Below are 24,121 nucleotides of genomic sequence, written 5' to 3' on the forward strand. Positions count from 1 at the left end.
TGTGTTTCTCCAGGACCACGAAGCATATTTACATAAATAAAAATGAAAAGTTAAACATTGAAATATTAATAAAATAAGTTGTATACAGTAAAAGTCCATGGTACACTATCCACGTATGTTCTAGGAATTCAGGAGGCTGATGACTTAGGGGAATAAAAACTGTTTCCCAATTTGGTGCTGCAGTACCTCCTACCTGATGGTAGAAGGGAGAACAGTTTACGTGAGGGATGTGTGCAGTCCTTCACAATGTTTTTTGCCTTTTCTCTTGCATCGAGTGTTGTAGTTGTCCTTCATGGTAGGAAGAGAGCCCCAATGATCTTTTCTGCTAACTTCACTGTCCTCTGAAGGGTCTTGCGGTCTGAGGAGGTACAGCTTCTAAACCAGAGAGTGATGCAATTGCACAGAATATTTTCAATACATCCTCTGAACAATGAAGTGAGGATGGGGGGTGGTAGATGGACTTCCCTCAGTATTAGCAAGAAGTAGAGGTGCTACTGGGCTATGGAGCTGGTATTAAGGGACCAGGTGAGATTCTCCACCAAGGGCACTCCAAGGAACCTGATACTCTTTTTGAATATTTTATTTTTGATTTTCCAAGACTCATAAATTCAGGCAACAATACACATTGTTACAACACTTATGTATAACATACTGAGTCTGTTTCCCCTCCCTATACAAATACAAAGAAAACAAAAAAAAAGCACAAGTAGCAGTGAGGTCAACGACCCTTGCAAAAAACTGAGAGAAAAAAAGGTATTTAAATAAAAAGGGATAAGGGACAAAAAAAAAAGCTCGTTGTCTGCACCACATCCCACTTCTTTGATCCCAATTGTTTTCCTGCTGGAATGAGTTACTTAATTTTCTTTATTCCGAACGGGTGAAAATTATGTCTGTGTACCTATGAGTTTCAAATAGGGTTGCCACTCTCTAACTCTTCCTTAAATAGTACGAGATTTTCTCCAGGGGAATGCAATTCGTATAATATTTAGTTTGGAGTCAGACTTTCAAGTGATTGCTGTACATTTCCTGGCTACTGCCAAGGTGACCTTCTCAAACTGAATTTGGTACTTCGACAGTTTAAAACACGCATCAATAATGCTCGCCAGAAGATTCCGTATCTTGTGGAAAATCCACCTTCGTGTCCCGCAGGCCATCCCAGAAGGATTTCACCTTTGTACACAGCCAGGTTGAATGGGTAAAGGTTCCAATCTCCACACCACACCTAAAGAACATTTCCAAAATTCCTGATTTAGATTTATGTAATTTCTGTGGTTTGAGGTACAGCTGATGCAAGAAATTATATATCCACCAATCTGTACCTGGCGTTAGCCAGGAAATGTATAGCGGTCACGTGGAAGTCGACTCCCAACTAAACATTACATGATGAAATATGGAGATGCTGTAGAAAACCACATACAATTTAAGGAGAAAATAAGACACATTTGTTAGGGTATGGCAGCCTTATCTTCCATATAGTTACACCCCTTCTAAATAGAAGGTTAAAATCCATACTAATAGTGGAACAATTGAGATAAATGAAGAGGGTAGGGGTGCAGACGACATGCTCTTGTTTCTTATCTTTTTCCTTTTACTTATGTTACTTTGTGTTTACATTTGGTTCCTGTAAGGGTCTGTGACTCTATAGATTTTTGGTTTTTTTAATGTTTGTTTAATACACATAATCTTTCCCTTGTGGGAGAAAAGGGAGAGGGATGGGTGTGGTAAAAAGAATTTTGAATGTAATATATCATTGTTGATAAAGATTGTACTGTTGTTTTGTATTTGGGTGAGTCTTGGAAAATCAAAAATAAAATATTCAGAAAAAAAATCCAATTGTGGAGGGAGGTGTTTAGACCCAGCAGGCTCAACTTCCCTATCAGGTACTGAAGAATGATGGTGCAGAATGCTGAAGTCAATAAACAGCATTCGAACACCATCTGTCTTGAGAGTGACATAATCAATCTTTAGCTCTATATTGGTACATAAGAAGATAAGAAATAGGAGCAGGACTTGGAGTAGGCCATCCGGCTCATTGAGCCTGCTCTGCCATTCAGTCTGATCATGGCTGATCTAATGATAGGCTCATCTCCACCTACCTCCCTTTTTCCCCCATATGTAAAAATCTATCCAACCTGGTCTTAAATATATTTACTGAGGTCAACTCCATTGCTTTATTTGAACACTTGAATGATTTAAGTTTCACACTGTTGTGTGAAAACTTGCCGAACTTCCTTCAAATTCTAAGACAATTACCTTGGTTGCTTAAGAAATAACTAATGAATTACAAAATCATCTCTGTGTGCATTGGGAGTGCTTTGCTTAATTCCATACAACAACTTGTTTCACGAGTGCAGCCACCAATGTCCATTTATGACGAGCTACTGAGGATGCAAAGATGGACAGTTTTGCTGACACAGTATGATTTCTTGATTTGACCATTGGCCTTCCAACCAAAACAAGATGGTTGATGCTTTAACCAGATTACCACGTTAGTTCCAGTGGAGACAGTGATAGCACAACTTTACACAGCTAATGGATAAATGACTTTCCAATCAGGCAACGCAGCAAGTCATGCTCCTGACATTTGCTGAAACATAAACCAGGGTGGCAAGGTTGGCATAGCCACGCCTGTACAGTGCCAGAAATTAGGAGCAGGGTTCAAATCCCGCGCTTTCTGTAAGGAGTTTGTACGTTCTGCCTGTGTCTGGATGGGTTGTCCCAGGGGGCTCTGGTTTCCTCCTACATTTTGGAACCTACCAGGGGTGTTGGTTAATTGGGTATAATTTGGGTGGCATGAACTCATGGGCCAAAATAGCCTGTTACCATGCTGTCTGCCTAAATTTAAATTTTAAAATTTAATTTTAAAAATTTAAATTTAAAACTTTAATATACTCCAAATGCACAACAGAAGATATGATTTATCCATTGACCAATGATGTTTGCAAGGCATCATCGAAAATGTAACCTATGACCATGTCCTTCTTTGCAATGACCACCTTAATTATTACATCATGTCATAAATGAATAAGAAAAGGTTTAACTTAAAGATGAAAGCCAATGTAAGCGACTGCACTACCACAAGTGTGTTATAACTTTACTTTCGCATTGTGATGGAAAAACTGTCCTAACCACATTGCATTGTTGGATATATTTCACTACAGGGAAATGTAATGCTGCAGAACAGAATCAACAATAGCTGAATAGAATCATGAAACTCCAGACACCTTTACAGAAGTATGTTTAATTAGCTCACAAATTAAATCCCTTCTCTTAACCCTCACCTGTATTTGTCAGTAAGTGGACATTTGCAATGCAATGCGAAGTGACTGGCACTTAACTTCAGTAAAACAAGAACATAGCTGCACTCATTCATCAGATGGCTCAGGACTTTTGGATAGATGGCAAAAGCAATAGGATATATTACAGCTGAGAGAGAGGGAAAGCCACTCAGAAGAACAATTTATCAACTCTGATCCTCAGTGAGAGTGTTGCTGAGATGGTGGCCCAATATATTTCTTGGCATCTCATCATTCTTCTAGTTGCATTTTTTGTATTTAAAGGTCATCAAGTCTGAAGTTTCTGCTGTGCCACTCTCTTTAGATGCTTGAGGGCCACAGGCAATTTCATTCAGATTTGTTTTAGAAAGATTATTTTCATATTTAACTCTTTTTGAAATTGACCGCACCATTTCAAGGCAAAACACTTTTGAAAATACAAATTGACAACATCCAATGATTTCCCCCTCAAAGAACCCAAACATATCCGGCAAACACAATTTGTTTTTCTGGCCAACCAGATTTTGACAATCATTCAAATGTGGCTTTTAATAGGGCAATTTTTATATTTGGTAAGAGACACAACAGAGAATCATGTCCTTCAAGGGCACTGGGTGATAAATTTAAGTCATTCACTGACCTCTATCAGCAGTTCCGTCAAGATTAAGTTTAGCACTGACCGCTAGAATAGTGCCAAAGATGAGGATGAAGGATTTCAGCTATAAGTTAGACTGGAGAATCTGCAATTATTCTTCTCAAAGAGAGCTGAAACAAGATTTGTCAGAGGTGTACACTTTTAATAGATCCTCCAATCCTCCCTTAGACCCTTCCTACCCTTCACCTCCTGCTCCACCCCATCCTCCTCTCCTCCCCAACACCCTGCGCTCCATTGAACCTCCCCCTAACCCCTGCCTGGTCTTCACCATCCCCTCCAACCTTCCCCTCTCAGAAGCTGAACGCTGGGTCCTCAGGAGAGTCCTCACCTTAATCCCCCTTTGCCCACATCTTAATGAGTTTCATCACACCATGATATTGAACTCGTCTTCCGTCAGCTCCGTCTTCATGCCTAATTCCACAACCATGATTCTCCATCCCTTCTCTCACTTTAAAATGTCTTGCTCCTCCTGGACACCTTGGTGTCTTCTACCTGCTCTGGACTTTTATTTTTCCAACTGCTGCTGTGACGTCAGCTGTATCGACTTCACTACTCCCCTCATTCATTTCAAACTTACCCCCTCCAGAACGCATGGCCCTCCACTCTCTCCATACCAATCTGAATCTCATCATCAAACTTGCAGTCAAGGATGGTACTGTTGTAGTCTGACACACTGACCTCTATCTGGCCGATGCCAGATGACATCTCTCAGACACCTCCTCTTACTTACCCCTCCAACAGGACCCCACTAATCCACTTATCATGCATCATCTCTGAAGTCATTACTTCTGGTCACCTCCCTTTGGAACAGCTTCCAACCTCAGTATTTCCCAACCCCGTACCACCCATTTCTACCCAAGATCCATAAACCCAATTATCCTGGCATGACCCCGTTCTTGACCCCATTCTCATGCCCCACCGAATTGGCCACCATTTACCTTGACTCTGTTTTGTCCCCCCGGTCCAGTTCCTCCCCACCTACATTTTGGACACTTCACACGCCCTCCATCACTTCAACAACTTCCACTTCCCTGAAATCGATCAGATCATATTTATCGTGGATATCCAATCCCTATACATCTTCATTCCCCATACTGGAGGCCTCAATGCCCTTTGTTTCTTTCTGGACAATAGAACCAACCAGTCCCCTCCACTTCCACCCTCCTCAGGCTGGCAGAACTTGTCCTCACCCTAATAATCTCTCCTTTGACTCATCGCACTCTCTCCAGGTTAAAGGGGTAGCCATGGGTATCCATAAGGGCCCCAGCTATGCCTGCCTTTTTGTTGGCTATGTGGAACAATCTATACTACAAGCCTACACAGCCAAGGTCCCTCAACTTTTCCATCGCTACATCAATGACTACTTTGTTACTGCCTCATGTACCCACGATGAACTCGATGACTTCATCTATTTTGTTGTCAACTTCCACTCTGACCTCAACTTACTTGATCCATCTCTAGCAACACTCTCCCTTTCCTCGATCTCTCTGTCTCCATCTCAGGAGACAAGCTCTCGACAGGCATCTTCTATAAACCCATCAACTCCCACAGTTACCTCGACTATATCTCTTACTACCCTGTCCCCTGTAAGGATTCCATTCCATTCTCTCAATTCCTCCGTCTTCATCTCATCTGCACCCAGGCATCTTCCATGCCAGATCATCAGAGATGTCCTTCTTCTACAAACAATGTGGCTTTCCCTCTACTACCATCAACTCGGCACTCATCCACATATCCTCCTTTACCCTCACATCTGCCCTGCCCCCCTCGACCCCCACACACAAGGATAGGATTCTTATTCTCACTTACCACCCAACCAGCCTCCCCATCCAACATATCCTCTTCCACATACTACGTGATCCCACCAACAGACACATATTCCCTTCTCTGCCTTTCGCAGGGACTGCTCTCTCCATGATTCCCTTATCCACTTCTCCCTCCCTGCCAATTGTCCCCTTCGGACATACCCCTATGACTGCAGAAGATGCTCCACTTGCACCCACACCTCCTCCCTCAGCATCATTCAGGGGTCCAAATAGTTCTTCCAAGTGAAGCAACATTTCACGTGAATCTGCAGGGGTTCATCTACTGCATCCTGTGCTCTCACCATAACTACTCTGCATCAAAGAGACTGAACGGAGACTGGGAGACCAACTCTGTCTACCGCAACAGCGTGGATCTCCCAGAGGCCACCCATTTCAATTCTCCATCCCACACCGACGTGTTTGTCCATAGTCCCATGCACTGCCAGACCTATACCACCCATAAATTGGAGGAATAACACCTCACCTTCCGACTGGGCACCCTCCAACCAGATGGCATTAATATCAACTTGCCTGGCTTTCATTAACCCCCCACCCACCCTCTTGATCCCTCCATTCCCTGCCTCCTTTCACACAGACATGATAAATTCTACTGTCCCTTATCACATCCAATGAACACCTTTTGTTGGTCTGGATTCCTCCCCCATTGTTTGAATTCTGAGACTTTCTGATCTTTCCTGCTTCTGCCTTTTCTAATTTTCCCTTGAAGAAGGGCTCAGGCCCGAAACATCAGCAATATATCTTTGTCAAAAAGTTCCTAAATGCTGAATATACCTACTGAGTTCCTCCAGCATTTTGGTGTTTTTACTATAATCACAGGTGTCTGCAGCCTATCGTGTTTCTCTTTAATAGATTTAAACAGAATAGGTATAGAGGTATCACCAATTCATTCCAGGGAAAAAAGATGAAGGAACCAAAAACTAAAGTGGGAAAATAAGAACATACAAGTAAGATTAGACCATACAGCCTCCCAGCCCTTTTGCCATTCAGTAAGTTAGAGAAAGCCAAAAGAAAACCGAAGAAGCTGGAAACACTCAGTAAATCAGGTAGCATCTATGGGTAGAAAACCATTTCAGGTTGATGATCTTTCATCTCTTGGAAGGACACACATGAAACATTTTTTTACTCTTCAATGATGCAGCCTGAGCTGCTTGGTAATTTATTATTAAATTTATATATGCGACATGGTAGAAGCCTATTTAAACCCATGCCACCCAATTACACACAAATTAACTGACAACCCTGTACATTTTGGATGGTGGGAGGAAGTTTGCCGATGAAACCACAGATGTCGGCAGAATCACAAATGGGAGTGAGGAAGCGAACAGGAGGGAGATAGATCAGCTTGTTGAATGGTGTAACAACAACAACCTTGCACTCAACATCAGCAAAACCAAGGAGATGATTATGGACTTCAGAAGGAAGTCAGGGGAACATGACCCAGTTCTGAGGGCTCAGTAGTGGAGATGGTCAAGATCTTTAAATTCCTGGGTGTCAACATCTCCAAGGGTCTGTCCTAGAGCCTCCATGTTGATGCAATCTCAAAGGCTCACCAGCGGCTATACTTTGTGAGGGGTCTGAGGAGATTTGATATATCACCGAAGACTCTTATAAAATTCTACAGGTGTACCATGGAGAGCATTCTGGCTGGTTGCATCACTGCCTGGTATAGAGGCACCAAATCTCAAGACAAGAATAAACTCCAGAGGGTTGTTAACTCGGCCTGTGACATTACAGGCACCAAACTTCACTCCATCAAGGACGTCTACATGAGGCGGTATCTTAAAAAAGCAGCCTCTATCTTCAAAGACCCCCACCATCCAGGCCATGCCCTCTTCACTCTGCTACCTTAGGTACAGGAGCCTAAAGACGAGCACTCAACGGCACAATGACAGCTTCTTCCCCGCTGCCATCAGATTCCTGAATAATCAATGAACCAAAGACACGGCCTCACTTTTCATGCACCACTATTGTTAATTATTATTTTATTTTATTTTTTACAGTAATGTCATAAGATAGTTAAAATATGTATGTTTGCACGATGATTCTGCTGCCAAACACCAAATTTCATGTCTTGTTCGTGACAATAAAACCAGATTCTGATTCTGAAAGTGGAGAAAAACCAACGCAGACAAAGGGAGAATGTACAAACTCCTTCCACACAGTGCCGGATTCGAACCCCGGGTCATTGGTGCTGCAATAGCATCCCACTAACCGCCTCATTAACCATGCTGCAGCTTCCAGCATTTAATGTTTTTATTCCTTCCACGGAATATCTCTTTTAGTCCACGTGGTGAGATGTAATTACACCACTAGGTCACCAGGGGTCATCCCGGTGACCTTGTCCATAAAGCCGTCCAGAGCTACAGTCTAGCCTTCCAGGTTCGTCTTGCAGAGACACAAGACCTCTTAGTGTCCATATTAGTTTATTAAAGCTGCCTTATACTCACACTGCTGGTGTGGTTATTGTCAGTACAGTCCAATTTATATTGTTGGTACTGACATGGATCATGATCTCTCCCTTCCCACTCCTTCCTTTATTCCTCTTTCACACCATTTCTCTTTGATCTATTTTTCTCTGTTTTTAAAACTCGTGAGTTGTGTTCTTCTCGTCAGCGAGTGTGGCGATTCTCTGTTCAGGCAATGTTAACCGAATACCATTCACCGGCAATACCATGTTTGCCGATGAATCAAACCTGCCCTGTTGCTGCGATGAATTCAACACTGATATTAAAAAAACACCAACACCACATCAAATTACTATTCTTAGGCAAATTCTGTATTCTCTTGAAAATGTGCTTTTTCAATGTGTTCGCTTCAGCCTAACTTGTGTTATTTTGTACATGGACTCCTTTTCTTAGTAACTAATCTCTTGGCGAATACAAGGAAAAAATGTATTATTCAGAAATAGGGATGACAGAACTTTGTGCCTGTTGGAAACAAACTTAGTCAGGGCATCAAAGGGGAATTGGTTAGGTATGAGAGCATATAATTTGCAGGGACAGTGGGAACATCAAGAGTGCCTATATGGATTCTGGAAGCTAACTGGGTTCCTACCCTACTATGAGCATAGATTTGATGCAGTGAGAATCCTTAGTTTTTCACTAGTTATAAAACCTTAAAGCCAGTGGCCTTTAGATTTATCTCCACCCACTTGACAGTCCGTACACAAACTGCCCTTGACTCAGCAGTGATTCTCACTGGATCACAGTCTGATTCAGGCAAGTTGCAAAATGCAAAGCATTGTATGAAACCCCCATTGCTCATTTTCATTCAAGCACACAAGGATCTGAAACATCTGATCTGAACTGTGGTAAACCACAAATCCAGGCCCAATAAACCAGAAAAAAAAATTATGCTTGCCACTTTATAAACTGTGCTCATCACAAGCACCATACTCAACTATCAAGTTGTGTTTACCTCTGTGGGTTCATCTTCAGATACCCCAACACTGACTTTGTCCCATCTACTCTCCAGACCCTCTTTCTAAAAGCTCTCCCATTCCACCAAAGAATGAGTTCTTGTCTTGTTTTGGGTAAGGAGCGTTAAAAGTTGGCATGGACAAGTTGGACAGAAGGGCCTGTTTCATAGAACACAGAGCAGTACAGGACAGTGGGGAATCCTTGACCCGTGATGTTGTGCTGACCTGTATAAACCTACTTCACATCAATCCAATCCTCCCTTCCTTCACTGCCCATAACTGTGCTTCCATGCTGCAGAACTGTGACTCTAAAGTTCAAAAATCAGATTTATTGTCGGAGTACATACATGACATCACATACAACCCTGAGATTCTTTTTCCTGTGGGCCAGGCAGAATTACCACTCATTGGTGGTGCAAGAATCTGTACTCAAGAAGACAGCAATACATAAAATGTAAACAAACACTGTAATGCAGAGAGAAAAAAAAAATCAATAAAGTGCACATGTCAGAGTCCTTAAATAAGTCTCTGATTGAGTTTGTTGCTGAGTTGCCTGATGGTGGAGAGGTATTCCTGAATCTGGTGGTGCGAGTCTTGTGGCTCCGTTACCTCTTTCCACTATGATCCAGGATATCATTTCAGATCTCGGTTACTGGGTAAGCACAGGACCTTCCATCTGGCTTACCATGTAATTGCAGGCATGGGTCCAGGGCACTCAATGCCCATTGGGCCTAGAATCAATGGAATAAAGTAATTACAGGTCCTATGATCCACGGTATCAGGTAACTACAGAGTTTGTAAACCACAATGCTCCATAATTACAAAGGCTGAGAGCAATAATTTGGGGACTGGGATCCTGGGCAATCAATAATCACAGGATCTAAGACCAGAAAATCACTAGGTCCATGATCCAGGAGAACTAAGTCAACACTTTCCCATACACTACCTTCAGACTTTAAAAAAAAAACTGACAGTTCCACTCTATCTGTGCAAATTGCACCAAATGCGATGTAAATGTATAATTCTTAAGTGCTCGTTCAATATCAATGGAGGGTTAGCTCCATTGCTGCCTGTATCTGTGTTGAGGGATCATGGAAAGTGAGTCTATCTACACTGCTTATTCATCCCTCAGCAAAGAACCACAGCTAATATTGTAGAATGAGGTTTATTCTCAAAGTAACTGGAATACATTTCTGGTCTGCTATTTATTATGGCCCCCTAACAATATTCCCAAATTGATAAGATTCTTTCTTTATTAACTATGCATTGGAATTCCCACTTATCAAGCAAATTTCATTTGCATTAAATTTGTGAGCCTGCCTTCCATTTATCCAATGGCACAGATAAAGATTCTGTGACTGTGGATGTGTTGTAAAGTGATAATTGCATGGAACCAGACAACATGGAATATGCCCTTTGGCCTACCTTATCCATATCAACCAGATCAGCATTCTGGGCTGGGGCCACTTGCCTCCATTTGACCCATATCTTTCTAAATCCTTCTTCCTCAAATATCTGTCCAAATGTCCCTTCAAAATCAAAATAGTACCTCCTTCTCTGGTGAATAGGAGGGAGTTGGTGAAAGATAAGAGGAGTCAAGAGGTAATGGAAGGGAAGTGGCAGAATGAGGACAATGAATAAAACTATTTATGTTACTTTGCAAGGAGTTTGCGGAGGTTTGGTATGACATCAGAAATCCTGGCAAATTTCTCCAAATTTGTGGTGAAAAATGTACCTCCTTCTGTGCCATTTCATTCCTGATATGTGAAATGTTTAGCGACATATTTCTACAAATATTGGAAAAAAAATACATAGATCATCCTTTTTTCTACAAAAACACACTAGTTCAAAGGTTTTTGACCTTTTTCTTTCCACTCACATACCACTTTAAGTAATCCCTATGCCATTAGTAGTCTCTGATTAGTAAGGAATTGTTTAAGGTCGTATGTGGGTAGGAAGGGAAGGATGAAAATCACTGCTTTAGACCCAATTGTTACTGGAATATTTTGCTTGAGAAAAATTGCCATTGGCCCATTTCCTTTGGAATTATGAAACCATGCACATAACAAGTCAATTAGGTATGATTAAACTAAGGGTTTACAAACTTTTGATTTCCACCCACAATTAGCAATCCCTTACTAATCACAGAGCACCTATAGCATAGGGAATACTTAAAGTGGTATGTAAATGGAGAGAAAAAGGTTGAGAACCACTGCACTAGTTTGTAACATTGGTCCAACTCTGAGGTGCTATCGATAGCTTGCTCTGTTACAACTACTCACCAGGCAGTATGAATTGGAAACAACCTCTCCTCCTCACTGATTATCAACACAGAAGCACCTCAAGGATGCGCGCTTAGCTCACTACTCTACTCATTATACACCCATGACTGTGCGGCCAGGCACAATTATGTTATCTCCTATCACCATGTAACATAGAGATTGGGTTCAAGGAGAAACTTTCAGTGGGAATGACCTAAGTGCAGTGCAGTGTGGGTTTTGAGAAAGCGGTGAAGAACTTGTTGCAAAGGGTAGAATTAGCTGATAGAATGATCAGAGGGAGAGCTAAAGAGGTGAATAGGAGGGAGTTGGTGAAAGATAAGAGGAGTCAAGAGGTAATGGAAGGGAAGTGGGAGAATGAGGACAATTAATAAAACTATTTATGTTACTTTGCAAGGAGTTTGCAGAGGTTTGGTATGACATCAGAAATCCTGGCAAATTTCTCCAAATTTGTGGTGAAAAATGTGCTGACCGGCTGCATCACAGTGTGTTATGGGGACACCAACACCCCTGAACATAAAACCCTCCAAAAGGTGGTGGACACAGCCCAGGGCATCACAGGCAAAACCCTCCCCACCATCAAGAACATCTACAGGGAGCCCTGTCATCAGAGGGCAACAGCTATCATCAAGGATCCACACCACCCAGCGCACACACACTATTCTCGCTGCTTCCATCAGAAAAGAGATATAGGTGTCACTAGACTCACACCACCAGGTTCAGGAGTGACTGCTACCCCTCCACCATCAGACTCTTCAACAACAAACTTAATCAGGCAGTCATTTAAGGGCTCGTACTTGTGCACTTTATTGATTTTTTTAATTCTCTCTGAATTGCAATGACTATGTTTACATTTCTTTATCTGATAACACGTGTACGATGTGTACAGTTTTTTTTGCACTACCAATATGTGGTTCTGCCTCACTCATAGGAAAAAGAATCTCGGTTGTATGTGATGTAATGTATGTACTCTGACAATAAAATCTGAAATCTGAAATCCAATGTAATCTAAACAACTAACTGTCTGATGGACATATTCAAAGCATTTATGAAGTCATCAAAATTACCAGAGAAAATATGTTGTAAAAAGGAATTACATTGAGGAAGGTCTATTCCATATCAGCACAGGTCAGGTCATACCCTTTATCGAGTCCAGAGTCAGAATCAAGTTGGCATTTACAAGATAATTCAGTGTTTGAGGCAAGTGCTGCTCACAGGCCTCATGTGCATGGTAAAAAAGTCATATAAGCTACACTTTACAGTTGGCTTCAGTGTCAGACAACATTGTAAATAACAGAGACTGGCCCCTGGTCCAGAGAGTCCCATTGGTGCCGTAATTGAGTGTTCATCTCCTCAGCAAGTGTAGCAATTCTCTGTTCAAGCAATGTTAATCAAACACCTTCCAAGTAAATCAAAACTGCCCTGTTTAATCAAGCATCATGACTTCACTGGGTGAGCAGTTTGATGTGCAGGAGTTAAAAAGTAGTCAATGCAACCTGAGTGACCGGGAATGAGATAGGGCGTAAACAGATATTAATCCTTCTTGACAGTAATTAAAACAGGAAGGAATTACTCTATCAACTTGATTATGAGCTCCCATTGAGAACCTGAAACAAATCATCTTTAATTGGCTATTGCAGGAAAACATAGATATTGAGCTATTAATGTAATGGATTTCAAGGGACCTCTTTGTTGCAAAAGTTGTTTGCTAAATTATCTTTTGTTTAGTGACAGCAATAAGGATGTCAAATATGAAAACAATGGACTAATTTCAATGAACTGGAAAGTAAGCAGATTATAAATATAGTTTCATTCTCTGATTACCCACTTGTTTTGTGAAGCAGTCTGTCATGGAAGTGTCATGGATCTGTTTACCTCCCTTCTGATGTCCTTGAACATCTGTGCCTCATAGAAACAGCTCTGACCAAATTCATAAATATCCCATGAACCTACTGTGGGCCTTGAACTTGCATCTTGCTCACTGACAGGGTCTGTCACCTGATAGCTGAAAAGCCTCTTTCAATCCCCCTTTTTTTTAACCCGAGTTGTTTTAAATCAAGACCTCCCCAACCCATTTTCCACCACTTGTGACCTACATCTGCACTTTCAAACCCTCGCATCTCTATTTCACCCCCAGTAAATGAAAAGTGACTTTCCCTCCATCTCTCATATTGTTCCTCATTATTAGCATTCATGGAATTTTTCCCCTGCAGCCACTGCAACCGTGTCTGCCTGTCCCGCATCGGACTTGTCAGCCACAAACGAGCCTGCAGCTGACGTGGACTTTTACCCCCTCCATAAATCTTCGTCCGCGAAGCCAAGCCAAAGATTAGCATTCAGCATCAAAGCCCTGAGTGCACAAAGAAATTTACCCAGACTGTGCCATCAGATCTGTTTCGACACAGCAAGAGAAATTGATCACAGTCAGTAGCGCAAGACAAACATAATAGCAATTCTAAAATTTGGAACCAAGCCCTGGTGTTGAGAAATAACGTGCTGTTGTTATTATAAAGCAAATTGGCTAGGCTGATTGGGGATGAAGGTGCTTTCAGACCTCACTCTTCCAAAAAGCACTGTCCTCAGGAATGCAAACATAACACTGATTTTATTCCTTCACAAAGAGCCATCTCTTTAAATCCCACTCCCCCACACTGACCTTCCATCAGTGTGAAGGGCTCGTTGACTATGAGCGCTGCAATTAAAAAAATATCTCTTTGACCCAGGGGTTAGTCATTCATCTGCCAATATTTTATTTAACTCGATGACTGACTTGCTTGTGTTCCATAATAGTAACCCACTTAAAACAAAAAGATGACCAATTTGTAAAGAACAAGCAGACGAATTTCCCAAGAAGACATTGTAGTATCATTTCACAGGGTAACATTAACACTTTTCAATATTTTAGAATTAACGCTCTTGTTTCACAAGTTCAGCAAATGAATTTTTCTACCAATCTGAGAAATAAAACTTCAAATGTGTAAATTAGTCTTGAATTTTAGTCCATCATTATTCAATGGTGTCTGTAATAAATCTAGACCAAAATAAACTGTCTGAATTTTGGCTGTTTTCATGACCATGTTACCATATTTTGAATGTTGCAGTGCCTGCCTATATTTTGTTCATACCTTGATGAAGGCCTCAAGCTGAAATGTTGGTTATGTATCTTTATCTTTGCTATATAAAGTCCAACCGTGCCTGCCTGTCCCGCATCGGACTTGTCAGCCACAAACGAGCCTGCAGCTGACGTGGACATTACCCCTCCATAAATCTTCGTCCGCGAAGCCAAGCCAAAGAAATAAAGTCCACTATTTGACCTGTTGAGTTTCTCCAGCATTGTGTTTTTACATGAATCATGGTGTCGGCAGACTTTCATGTTTTACAATAACAATTTGTGTTTATTTATATAAAACCTGTATAATTAACACAGCACTTTGCCCCAGGTTCTTTGATAGTGTTCTAATTTGAAACCTGGCACAGAAATACTTGAGATGGTATAGGAACAATTGATCGAATGCTCGTGCAAGGAGTACTTTAAAAAAGAATATGTCACTTATTTTTGACAACAATAAAAAGTCTCTCTTGATTTATACAGTTAAAGGCTATTGTGGGTGGAATGAGACTTGCTGTGCAGTCTCTGGGAATTGATACCTGATGGATGGAATCCTCGTTGTGATTTGGAAAGCAGCTGAGGAGGAGCTTGAAGATTATTTATTCTGCTGCATCTCTTCCAGCTTTTGAGGCAATTGTCATAACTGAATAAATGTTGGCTGGAATATTGAATGGGGATGGGAGAGGGATGTGTGTAAGTCAAAGTGACCTGGACAGACAAGTGAAAAAAAAGTTTCCAGCAGATGCACTCTTTGTTAAATCAGCTATTGAGACTCTCTTTTGGACGACAAACCAGTGGAATATTACTAGGGAAGGTGATGCATGTTGTCTACTGATGCCTCTTTCTCTGGGCTTGAGAAAAGTAGAAGGCTCCTGAACAACAGTGCTGAGCAAGCGGCTAAACTTTGTGAGGAGTTTGAGCAGATTCTGTACGCCACCTAAGACACTCAAAAATTTCTTCAGGTGTACCGTGGAGAACATTCTGGCTGGTTGCATCACTGCCTGGCATGGAGGTGCCAACACTCAGGAAAAGAAAAAAATCCAGAGGGTTGTTAACTCAGCCTGTGACATCACGAGCACCAGACTTCACTCCATCGAGGACAAGAGGTGATGCCGTAAGAAAGTAGCCTCTATCCTCAAGGATCCCCAGTACCCTAGCCACGCCCTCTTCACTCTGCTACCATCAGGGGAAAAAGTACAGGAGCCTAAAGATGAGCACTCTGCGGCACAAGGACAGCTTCTTCCCCGCTGCCATCAGATTCCTGAATGATCAATGAACCCCAGACACTGCCTTACTTTGACATTTTATTTTTTCTTGCACTATTTTTATTTATTTTGTAAGATCGTTTATATGAATATTTGAACTATGATGCCGCTGCAAAGCAACAAATTTTGTAACTTGTTCATGATCACTTCTGATTTTGATCATTGCCGCCCTTGCTTGATGCTAATTGATCTTCCTTTTCATTGCCATCCTATGCTCTCTAACAAAGGTTCTCAACCTTTTTCTTTCCACCACTTTCAGTAATCCCTATACCATCGGTGCTCCGTGATGAGTAAGGGATTGCTTAAGCTGGGATGTGGGTGGGAAGGGAAGGTTGAGAATCACTGATCTAGACCCAATTGTTACAGAAATATTTTGCTACCATATAGGCTTGATTTTAATATTTAAGTAAAAGTTGGATAGGTATATGGAGGAAAGGGGGAGTGGAAGGTTCTGGGCTGGGTGTGGGTCAATGGAACTAGGTGGGAGAAGGTGTGCGGCATGGACTAGAAGGGCCAAACTGGGTTTCTGTGCTGTAATTGTCATATGGTTGAATATGGTCATATGGTTGACAAAAATTGTCATTGGTCTATTTTGTTTGGGGTTATGAAACCGTGGACATAATGAGTCAATTAGGTATGATTAAAACAGTGGTTTTCAAACTTTTTCTTTCCATCCAAGTGGAACTGTAATTAGAAACACAACATTGGAGAAACTCAGCAGGTCAAACCGTGTACTTTAGGTAGTAAAGATAAAGATACGTTTGCAAGTGCCAAAACAAAATGGTGGTGGGGGAGGAGCATGGTCCCAAAGGCAGGAGGTAATAGGTGGATAAGGGACCCAGCATTTTATTCATAATTTGATGAAGGTCTCAGGCTTGAAACTTTGGTTCTGTATCTTTATCTTTGCTACATAAAGGACACGGTTTGACCAGTTGAGCTTCTCCAGTGTTGCGTTTTTACCTCAACCATAGTATCTGCAGACTTTCGTGTTTCACTTGGAACTGTATGTAATCTGTTGATTCAGAATTTAGAGACAGAGAGGTGGGATAAGGGTTTATGCTCGACAATGGAACATGGTGTTCTCCAAGAATCTGAGCTGCATCCTCTGGCTGTCACTGTCAACATTAAGTTTTAGTGAAGACTTTAGAAGCTGCAAATCCAGGTTTAATATGTCATTCAATAAGGAGCAGGAGAGCGCCAGAGACCAAGAAAGCCGACACACACCTGTCCCATGTAATCTGCAGAGATTACAAACATGCTCAATAACATGAAAAGATAAGAAATATGAGCAAGAACGTGCCATTTGAAAAAAAAAATTCCTTTCTGCTGTGGAAAATGAGTGACTTCACATTTGCCTACCGTCATATTTTTCCTTCCCATTTAGTCTCTGATGCCTTCCTGTCTGCTCAAGGCTGCTCAGTCTTTCATCAAGATCATAGCTAATCTATTAACTTGATGCTATTTTTCTGCCTTCCATATCCCTTGGTTCGCTCCATATCCAGAAATCTATCAATCTGATTGGAGCTTCCAGGATAGAAAATTCCAAAGATTCACCACGTTCTGCATGAAGAGACTCCTCCTCATCTCTGAAAGTGCTACCCTCTATTCTAAGACTGAGATTCGTTAGCCAGGAAGGAGGCATCCTCCCTACATTTACTCTGTTGAACCCTCTTCCAAGAGTGCAGAACACAGTCCCAATCCATTCAATAGCACATCAGGTGGCATTCCCACGATCCATGGAACCAGGCTAAGAAATCTTTACTGCACTCTTTTTCTGGCAAGGATATGAGGAAAGCAAACTTAAAGTCCGATACATGTACTGGGTGAGGTGAAACGGTAAAAACACACTCAAGGGCTGGAGGAACTCAGCCAGTCTAACAACGTCCATAGGAAGTTATATTACCAATGCTTCTTCACATAATAAGCAAAGAAAAGGAAGGTGTCAGAGAGGAAAAAGTTACAAAGGGACTGAGACTAAGTGAGAGGGAAACTATGATGGACAGATTTTAATGTAGGCAAGTGTGAAGTCACTCATTTGTTATAGCAGAAAGGAAATAGCAGCAGGAAAGATGAAATGTGCTACATCAAAGTGATGAAATGTACAAAGTCACTAAAAACTAGTGCAGAAATAGAAAATAAAAATGTGGAATGGTTAATTGAAAGGGAACAGGGTTTAAAAATAAAAGTGTGATGCATACCTGGACACCCATGGAGTATTGCACGTTTGGAAATCTTTCTTACAGAGAAGATGTCTCCAAAAAAAACCATAGTTCAAAGACAATACTATGAGAGTGGGTGACATAACCTATTTTGCATTCTCCTGAGCGTAGAAGATTGAGAAGTGATCTGATAGATTTTAGCTGATGACAAAGGGATATTTTCTCTTTCTCCATGTGTCACTCTCTTTCTCACTAAATTCAATATACCAACATGCATCGTTTAACATCCACAATACATTCTGTGAAATAGGATGTTATGTGATTTGGATGTTGTGCAAACACCATATTATATACTAATGACAGGTGATTGGAAGTGGCATGAGTGCCAGGGTAATTAAACCATTCCGTGACAGCAACATTTGATACTGTGTTAGTCCTGCATCAGAATAAATGTTGCAGCACATTTTCACCTGTTCAGCCACAGCTTCGAACATCCTTAATGTCGTATTGGAACATGGCACCTGGAGAAATGGACTCAGACCCATTTTCTGCAACCCTTCTACTGGATACCTGGAGATTTTCAGTCTGGTAGCAGCAGTTCTGTCAGTGTATGTGACAAGAAACATGTTGCAGTAATGACAAACAGTGGCTGTGACTGAGAGGATCACTGAGCAAATTGAGCAAGTTCATTTACAAGACATACATCCGCTATGTCCCGTTCTCTGATCGAGATTTCTGGACAGACGTATGTATATGCGGTTGTACGTTGTCCGAGCAGATGTTAAGCGACACGACTGTAATCGATGCAGAAGAACTAATTAAATTGTCAGAGAAACCAGAAAAAAACAGATGATGCTGGAATTAGAGGTAGACTGATTGGATGAGGGTCAAGGAAGAAATGTTGGTGTATAATTGGAATTTGCTGTCTCAGAAGGTTGTGAACATTTAATCAAAAGATTTTAAGGCAAAGAGAGGTAAGGAGGTGAAGAGATATGGAGCAAAGATCAGTAAACGTCGATGTGGAGGTCAGCCATGAAATTCAGAATTGAAATGGGCTTGAGAGGCTGAATGGTGATGACTTCTTTTTTGTAACATAGCGCCCAAGATGATTGTTGACCAGGAAGGGAAAACCGGAGGTAAATGATCCAGTTATTACTGGGGGATCAGAGGTGCAGAGGGTGAGCAATTTAAATTCCTGGGAGTCACTATCTCAGAGGACCTTTCCTGGTGCCAGCTCACTAATGGCATCATGAAGAAGGCATGTCAGAGCCACGACTTCATCAGGAGTTTGCAGAAGTTTGATATGACCTCAGGAACCCTGGTCAATTTCTACAGACGTGTAGTGGAAAATGTGCTGACTAGCTGCATCATGGTCTGGTATTGGGACACCAATATCTCTGAGCATAAAGCCCTCTAAAAGGTAGTAGAACATAGCCCAGGACATCACAGGCAAAGTCATTCCCCACCATCGTGAATCTACAGGGATCACTGCTGTCAGAGAGCACCAGCAATCATCAAGGATCCACATCACCCAGCATGTGCAGCCATCAGGAAAGAGAAGTAGGTGTCACAAGACTCGCACCACAAGGTTCAGGAACAGCTGCTCCCCCTCCACCATCAGACTCCTCAATAACTCCTCATTTAAGGACTCTTACTTGTGGACTTTATTGATTTTTTTAAATTCTCTCTGTACGACACAGTCAGTCTGTTTGCATTTCTTCATCTGTTTACATTTCTTTATATGTTTACGTGTGTACAGTTTTTTTTTCGCATTAACATTTATGTCTCGCCTGCAGAAAAAGAATTTCAGTTGTATATGATTTCATTTATGTACTTTGACAATAAATCTGATATATGGAACTTTTACATTTCCAGATACAAAGGGGACCAGGAACTTAAATATCAAACTTTCTATTTTGACTTGTTCATCATCTGCATCACATGCTTCCACATTCACTCCATTACAATCTTATATCACCCGTTGACCATTATACAACCAAACTGGTAAATGCAAACAAAATCAGCCCAGTAACTGGCCATTTCAGCCCATGAGTCCATGCCACCCAATTTATACCCAATTAACCTACAACCCCTGGAACATTTCCAACGGTGAGAGAAAACTAGAGTCCCCAGGGAAAGCACAGACATAGAGAGAATGTCCAAACAGATAATGTAAACAGAGAGAATTTTAAAAAATCAATAAAGTGCACAAGTAAGAGTCCTTAAATGAGTTTGTTGTTGAGGAGTCTGATGGTGGAGGGGTAGCAGTTGTTCCTGAACCTGCCTGAACCTTGTGGTGCGAGTCTTATGGCACCTACACCTCGTTCCTGATGGCAGCAGCGAGAACAAAGCGTGCACTGGGTGGTGTGGATCCTTAATTGCTGCTGCTCTCTGACAGCAGCGTTCCCTGTAGATGTTGTCAATAGTGGGGATGGTTTTGCCTGTGATGTCTTGGGCTGTGTCCACTACCTTTTGGAGGGCCTTATGGTCAAGGGTATTGGTGTCCCCATACCAGACCATGATACAGCCGGTCAGCACACTTTCCATCACACATCTGTAGAAAATTGCCAAGGTTTCTGGCGTCATACCAAACCTCTGCAAACTAGGAAAGATCCTCCAAGAAAGTGACTCCCAAGGACCTAAATTTGCTCCCCCTCTCCACCTCTGATCACCATTGAGATTGTGCACCTCTGGCTTTCCTTTCCTGAAGTCAACAATCAGCTCCTCAGTTTTGGTGACATTAAGTGCAAGGTTGCTGTTGGTACACCATTCAGTCAAGTTTTCAATCTCCATCCTGTTCGCTGACTCATCTCCTTCCTTTATACAACCCACTGCCGTGGTATCATCGGCAAATTTGTCGATGGTGTTATTGTAATACTGAGCCACAGTCGTAGGTGTAAAGTGAGTAGAGAAGGGGGTTCAAGGACACAGCCCTGATCTTCACTGGAAATGTAGCTTGGATATTTTATGATTTCATTGGAGAGCAGATGGGAATTCCTTTTAATGCCTTACTTAAGCGATAACTCCGCCCTTCACATAACATTGGGTGTATCAGCCAGCCTTCTGACTAACGGCAAGAGTGTTAACATCTAAACAAATGTTAGTATTCCATTATCCATACTGTTGTAATTCAGCTAGTCCGATGTTTATCACATCTTTTATTAGATTATATTTTGAATATGAAAATGTTTTGAAGTGATCAGAGGCTGAAGAACCAATCCATGTAATGTGTGTTTTATGAAGATTGTGATAAAGATTGAAACAGAATTAAACATAAAATAATCAATTCCCAAAACATGGAACATCACGGAAATCTGGAAGGGGATAAGAGGTGTGGAAAAGAGTGTTGGAAGGTTTTATCCTCGTTGCCTGGCCATGATGATGGATTTTGATGTTTGGTACTCAGCGCAACCGACATCTTATTACCCATTAAATTGAGTTGATTATTATCACACAGAGAAAAGTTTTGTTTTACTTGCTATCCAGATAAGTCAGCTTACACAGCAGTTAGTGCGATAATGAACAAATAAATAAGGTGCAGGTAGTAATGTTGGAATACCCAATCATATATAACCATATAATCATATAACCATTTACGGAGCGGAAACAGGCCATGTTGGCCTTTCGAGTCTGCACCGGTTCACTGATTTTGTGCGCCCTCTTCAGGCATTGGTCCCGGTAGATCTTCATTCAATAACGATGGGCGAATTCAATGCAGGTGGAATCAGATAATAGCAAAACTATGAGCAAACAGATTGGCTGTCTGTAATCGTTCAGGGAAGAGTGTTACAACAAAGGTGCTGGTGCAGAGAAATGTACCATTAAAAACAGTGCAAGAACATCAGTTTTTACCCGTGAGAGATCCGCTTAATAGTCTGATAATGGTAGGGAAGAAAGAGCCCTGGTATCTCGAAGTTCATGCTTTCAAAGAAACTCATCTCTCTTCTGCCTGGCAGAAAGAAGGAGGAGATAGTATGATTAGAGGTGGGATGGGTCCTTTAATATTTTGGCAGCTTTCCCAAGGCATTGATCAATACATTTCCCTTCATAGCAAAAATTAATAATAGATAGATGGAAGTTCAATGAACAGCACTTGTTGGGTTTATTGTCTTCTACAAGATCATTCATTTAAACCCAAAGGAAGATCCATTTCTAAAGTAGCTTACATTGACGATTGAACTATTTACATTAATTGCTACTTGATAAATTAATGCCCTGTAAAATGTTAATTTAACTTATGTTTTTAATTATCTTCTGTTACAACTGAAGTTGGATTAAATTTCAATGATAGGTTCAGGAAGCACAGCTGTCAAACAAAAAGGAAGAAATCAAAGCTAATTGCTGCACTGTACAGGACACCATATGTGGACCCTATTGTTAAGGAACACAGTTGAAGCGGCTGCACTAATACAACTTTGCCACCAGGAGCTGATTGAGCAATTGGTAGGGTGGTGAAAATTAGCAAACTGCTCCAGCACTGACACTCTGCAAAGTCCATTAGTCAAACAAGAGCACGCAAATATTTTACACAAAATCGCTGGAGAAACTCAGCAAGTCATGTAGTGTTTTTTTTCATGCAGTAAGGATAAAGGTACATAACCAATGTTTCCGGCCTGAGTCCTTCATGAAGGTATGAGTAAACTGCAGGCAGACGCTTGAATAAAATGGTGGGTCAGAGGGGCAGGTGGAGAAGCAATATTTTCCTCAACATTAGTCTTTCATATTTCATGTTTTGGCCCCACATGATTTTCTCTCCTCCTTTCTGAAGGTGTTTCAGTAACTCCACATTCCCAACATTCTGTTTCACCTGTATAAACTAATCAATCACCCCAAATCACCTCTGACTTCAATTACCCCATCACACCCCCATTTCTCCATCCAACATTGAGAGCAGGTCTTTTCAACCTCTAGAATCAATGTTCTCCTTCGTAAGCCTCTCTCGTTCTTCCTTTTGCTTCATAAAATTCCCTAACTTTAGATCACTTCCAGTAATAGAATGTTACAACGCAGTAGTTGCCCATTGTGGCCACCATATCCATGACAATTTTCTAACACCAGCCTACGCACAATTCCCTTCCACTGACCTTTAATGTCATCCTCTTTTGGTTTTTGACACGTGTAAGACAGTCTCAGCCACAGAGGCGGTCAAAATTTATTTGGGAAAGAATAGGCAATGCTCCTGTTTTACATCCTTTGTTTTGTCAGATGTTGTGACTTATGGGTGATGAGGAAGTTAACAAGGGTCAGGTGAAATCAGTCCGACAGCACCAACCCCGGTGAGATGCAGGAGAATGAATGACCAACTGCTGGTACCATCTCACCATGACAACTTGCAGTGAACGAAGGAAAAAAAAAGTCCCAAGTGCTTCACTATGCAATAAGGAAAGAGCAAATAGTTGCTGCTTAGAAGAAGAAGAAATGAAAGATTTTAGTCCAAACAAATGAGATCCAAAAGTAGTTCCAGTTCTCAAAACCACTGTTAAGGAGTTATTTTTTTTTTAATTTAAATTTAGATATGCAGCACGGTAACAGGAGTCCGTGTCGCCCAATTGACACCCAACTAACCTACACCCCCAGTATGTTTCAAATGGTGGGAGGAAACTGGAGACCCCGAGGGAAGCCCACAGACATAGGGAGAATGTAAAAACTCCTTACAGACAGTGCAGGATACGAACCCCAGACCCGATTACAGCTGCTGTAAAGGCATTTCACTTACCACTACACCAACCGTACTGCCCCTATTTTTCAATATAAGAATTTACAATGTCATAATGCCCCAATTGCTCTATTACTGATGAAGTACTTAAAATACAGTCATCATTATATTCTGATACAATGCAGCAAATAATTTGCCCTAAACCACTAAGGTTTAGAGCTCCTATTTCTTACATACCTGCTTCATATTTCAATCCCTGCCACATACAAATACAGGCAAGCAGTGTAAAAGAACAGAAAATCTATTTTAGTGATATTAATAATAAAAACTCAGAAATGCTAGAGGAATTCAGCAGGTCTTGCAGGAGGTAAATGTACACAACCAACATTTTGGACCTGAGCCCTTCTTCAGTTTTTATATTCAGCATATCTTGGTTGAAATTAAATTGAGAAGTAAATAATTATCAGGACATTGGTAAT

The 24,121-nt window shown here is 41.3% G+C and overlaps 1 protein-coding gene and 1 long non-coding RNA gene across 4 annotated transcripts in view; one reads left to right on the forward strand and one right to left on the reverse strand.

The window, feature by feature from the left end:
- The window catches only part of LOC138765159 (leucine-rich repeat neuronal protein 2-like), a 193,907-nt gene that overhangs the window by 131,545 nt on the left and 38,241 nt on the right, over positions 1–24,121 (forward strand). The gene's annotated exons all lie outside the window — the stretch shown is intronic.
- Positions 1–24,121, reverse strand: part of LOC138765160 (uncharacterized) — a 216,404-nt gene that overhangs the window by 80,691 nt on the left and 111,592 nt on the right. Inside the window, exon 3 of one of the 3 annotated variants that reach the window (XR_011358507.1) lies at positions 21,752–21,935. The exons of the other annotated variants lie outside the window; for them this stretch is intronic. This is a non-coding gene — a long non-coding RNA (uncharacterized lncRNA). Of the gene's footprint in view, positions 1–21,751; positions 21,936–24,121 lie in introns of those variants that run through there. 3 annotated transcript variants of the gene reach the window in all.

The sequence above is a fragment of the Narcine bancroftii genome, chromosome 5, assembly GCF_036971445.1.
Source record: "Narcine bancroftii isolate sNarBan1 chromosome 5, sNarBan1.hap1, whole genome shotgun sequence".
NCBI lineage: Eukaryota > Metazoa > Chordata > Chondrichthyes > Torpediniformes > Narcinidae > Narcine > Narcine bancroftii.